This window comes from Sceloporus undulatus, chromosome 4 (assembly GCF_019175285.1).
Source record: "Sceloporus undulatus isolate JIND9_A2432 ecotype Alabama chromosome 4, SceUnd_v1.1, whole genome shotgun sequence".
Classification (NCBI taxonomy): domain Eukaryota; kingdom Metazoa; phylum Chordata; class Lepidosauria; order Squamata; family Phrynosomatidae; genus Sceloporus; species Sceloporus undulatus.
This window is the reverse complement of record NC_056525.1, coordinates 197907180-197911630: the sequence shown is the minus strand read 5'-3', so window position 1 is coordinate 197911630 and position 4451 is coordinate 197907180. Positions and strand designations below refer to the sequence as shown.

At 38.0% G+C, this 4451-nt stretch overlaps 1 non-coding gene across 1 annotated transcript; it reads left to right on the top strand.

The window, feature by feature from the left end:
* Positions 1–482: 482 nt before the first annotated feature.
* Positions 483–647, top strand: LOC121930172. The gene has a single exon (XR_006103841.1). It is a non-coding gene; the product is annotated as a U1 spliceosomal RNA (small nuclear RNA).
* The last annotated feature ends 3804 nt before the right edge of the window (positions 648–4451 follow it).

The following is a 4451-nucleotide window of genomic DNA, read 5'->3' as shown; positions in this document are numbered from 1 at the left end:
CTGTGAGAAAATGGGAGTTAAACAAACGTGGTTTAAATTTGAATTTAAACAGAACTTGCAAATTTGGAAAGATTATTGCACAACATTGCAGTTAACGTGAAATAACATGAAGTTGATCCTCAGTTAAGTGGCGGAAACCAGCAGCTTTTTAAATCCTGTTTGTTCCAAATTTAAAAAACTGCTGGTTTCCTCTGCTTTAACTATGGATTAACTTTGCGTTATTTCATGTTAACTGCAACATCATGTGATAAATTTTGGGCATTTCTGGGTTATCTTTGTGTTATATCGTGTTTAACTCCTGTTTTCCTGTGGGATCTAGCTAGTATGATAAACTCCTATGGGTGGTGCACAGCTGGGGAGGTGGGCAGGTGAGGGGAGGGCTTCTTACTCTCAAAGGAGCTCCCACCACTCAAAACAGGATGTTCAAGAAAGCCTTGTTAATACAATGGGAAACATGCTTATTTGTTGTGGCTTCTGGGTGTGTTTTCATCTGGCAGGGGAGACACCATGATCACGAAGGTGGTTTTCCCAGGGTGAGGCTCCTCCATTGCACTCTGTGTGTGTTGACCTCCACAATTTCCCCAAATACAGGAAGCTCAACTGCATAATTTGTGGTTTTGAACAGCCTGTCTTCAGACTCTTTTGCTTATCATTAATAATTTCCACAAGCTGTAACTACCTCCCTTGACTATATTTCAGGAGATGAACTTCTACTTGACAGCTCCCTCCACCCCCCCAGAGATTGCTCGCACATAAGCAAGCTATTTGCATAAAAGTCTGGTAGCATGTCAAGACATTCCTGTCCTCAGTTGTGAGGAAAAAGAGTGAGGGAAATATTCCAGTTAATTTCATCAGACAGTTGGAAATAAGTTCTGATAACCAGAGTCTTTCGCCACCAGTTGGGTACAGGAGCAGCAACAGGAACCTATGTGTATGAGAAAGAGCATGTGTCTATCAGTACAAATACCTATTTGTGCTGGCTGACTTTTTTCTCTGACTAGTGATTACAGAAAATTCATTACTTTGGAAAATCCAATAAGAGGCTGCAAAACCCACACATATCATTTTAGGGTGATTTATGTTCACTAAGAATTATCTGGAATTCCTGAGCTAGTGCAATATGTCAGTTAAAGGATTTGTCTTACTTACCAGTCAGTTGAAAGATAAATTGAGGTGATTTTGTGGCTGCTTCAGCTAACAGAGAATGCAAAATTCTTCAGACAGTAAATCCACAGGAATAGTTACACATTGATCTAGTGTACCATAACTGGCTCTGTGATCCCTATTTGTACATGTGCGGAGGGAATACTCAAAAGCCATCTATGTAAGCAAACCTCAGTGGCATAAATCCAGCTGCTAGTCCCAACTAGGTCTATTCTAAGTGGGATTAACAGTTGGGTTTATGTCAATGTGCATAGGTTAGATATAAAGTAGAAACACACTTTTTGTCAACTAGGTCTCACAACTATAGGGCCTAATGTGAGTCCTAAAGACTCACCTGCTTATCTTGGGCTATAATTGAGTTTGGCCTCTACTGGTATTGCCAATACATACTATTTGGTTTTAACAATTGGTTTTAACAACTACATTGATATCATTGCTACATTTGTGGCTTTAAATCATCACCTTAGGAGTGTTTACCCTAAATGATTGCTTATACATTTTTAAATGAACAAAATAAATAGCTAGGGAAAGTGTGTTCATAGAATTTCAACCACACAGTCTTCTATGCACACACAACCTGTGTGTATCTAATTGTATATCATTCTCTCTCTCTCTCTCTCTCTCTTTCTCTCACACACACACACACACACACACACACGGAGAGAGAGAGAGAGAGAAGAGAGAGAAGAGAGAGAGTATATGTATTATGGAGTCAGTGTGGCATTGTGGTTTGAGTGTTGGACTGTGGCTCTGGAGGTCATGGTTTGAATCCCCACTCAAACATGAAAACCCACTGGGTGATATTAGCCAAGCCACAAACTCTGAACCCTCAGAAACCCCTGTGATAAACTTATTTTAGGGTAGCCATAAGTCAGTAATGGCTTGAAGATACACAGCAGCAGCAGCACATACTGTATGAATTATACTGCATATATTGTATTGCCTCTTCTAGAACTTCCATTCTTTGAGAAAATGGAGGGGCCAAGCTGAATTAAACAAATCTCAGTTAAGCTCCAAAACCTGTTTAAAAAATGCCAGTTTGGAGCTATCCAAGCTCCAGACTTCTAGGTACTCTCATGAGCATCCAGGACTCATGACTCCAATAGGAGAATGGATTAGCTAGTCATGTCAGGACTTTTAATTGTTTTACTGACTTGGCTGAAGTTGATCCAGACTAATCTGTAAATTGTAACTTTCCTATATTGCCTGAAGGGAAGGTGGCCCTTCATGCATATTTCTTACTTAGAATAAAAGCCTTCCTTTTAATATATTTCTCTCACACACGTCTTTCTTATACATTTTGCTCAGTTTCATCTCTTCACCAGGGTTGGAGGGGGAAGACGGTCTGTAGCATTAGAGATGGAAAGTGCAAGCGAAATTTCAAAGTAACTTCCTACTGGGTTACTAACAAAGGGGGGGAGGGTTGTCAGATGAGCAGGTGGTGGCAGCTCAATTTGTTCAGATGGTTTCAGGGTTCCCATCCAACTCAGGCAGAAGCAGGAATGTATCGATGAGCCCTCAGCCCATCCCACAGTAAGGGCTGACATGCATAGGAGGACAGAAACACTTAATTTTTAAAAATGGCTGCATAGGGAGAAAAAAGACAGGCTTTATATGGAGTACGGTGTGCAGTCCTGTGTGTAGTTTTATAGCAAGATTGTTGAAGAACTGGAACTGTTTGAGAAAAAGGAAATGAGTGTGGAGAACAAGTCCTTTGAAGAAAGGTAAAAGAAAGTGAATATTTTTAGCCTGGAGAAGACAAGTGAAAATGGACATATAAACAGTAGATATGTAGAATCACAGAATCCTAGAGTTGGAAGAGACCACAAGGGCCATCCAGTCAAACCCCCTGCCATGTACGAAGCCTTTGTTTTATTTTATATATTGTAATATATTATTATATTATATTATATTATATTATATTATATTATATATTTTGCTCTTGATGAGAGGTGTGTGTGTTGTCATGTTAAAACACATCACTGGAAAATCATTAACTGTGAATCGTTAAGTGAAGTGTTTAGTTCCCAAGAGAACAAAAAGATGAGCACTTTCCTTGCCTCTTCTGTCTACCCACATTTTGTTCATTTCCCCTGCATTTAGGCCCAAAACTAATATTTTCCATTTTGTCAGTAAAGCACACATTCACAAAGTGAACAGAAAAGGGTTATTGAAAGCATGCAGGTAACCCATCCATTGCTTATACTTTTCATAAAGTTCCTGCAGCATGTGGTAATTTTTGCAATTTGCATAAATGTTCACTTTACAAATAGGAATTGCTTCCAAAAATATGCCAAAATGTATTACTTTCTTGCCCTGTGAAGAGGGGGGAAATGGGGTTTTTCCTCATAGTGGCTAAATTCTTCTCGACTGTTAAAATGTGTAAGACTATGATATCTGTACTTGTGTAACAATTAGCTCTGCCCAACAGTTTTTAACACCCTGGCTGTTTTTGTAGATGCTAATTAATGTTTTATATTTTTCATTATGCATGATTTTGGCTCATGTGATAATGATAAAAGTGATATTTTATTTATAATACAAATATTTATCTTTGTTTTTGTTATATTGCTAGCTGTTTTTAAACAATATGTTTAAAATATATGTCTTATACAGCTTTTAAAAAATATGTTTATGTATTTAATGTACTGCGTGATGGTCTGTAGATTGTAATAAAAGGCTATTGTTGTTGCAGTTGTTGAGTTTTGCCCCATTCTTCCTTGAAAGAACAAGAAAAGCAGGGATTTATATCTCCAAATGACATACTGTAAATACCTGGTGTATGGTAGCTTCTATTTTACAGGCCATAACATGATCCCTAGGACTAGATCTAATGGGATTAAGCTGAAGGATGATAGACTTCAGCAAACACTGGGAAAATGTCATGGTGAAAACATTTTGGTAATTGATCCAAATAGTGTGTTAGAACTTTACTACACATAGCCAATGATGTTAGCATATCTGGCAAGGAGTGGCACCTCTTATTAATTTAGAACTGCTATGTAATCTACAAATGATCACTGTTATTTGTATCTATCTATTTGCAAACACTTGAATATTAGGAATGATTTTTCAACCTCTATCTTAGTTGTTTGTGCTGGACATTATAAAATGTAGATGCATTACAACTACAACTGCAATGACAACTACTGTACCATATTATTTCTTTTCACTATTCTACCAGCCCTGTTAGTGCTAACACATTGTATGGTCTGAAACAGAAGATTCCACCAGTGTGGAAGGTGGAAAAGCTAAAGGACAATTGGAAAAATCCATGATGGCCACAG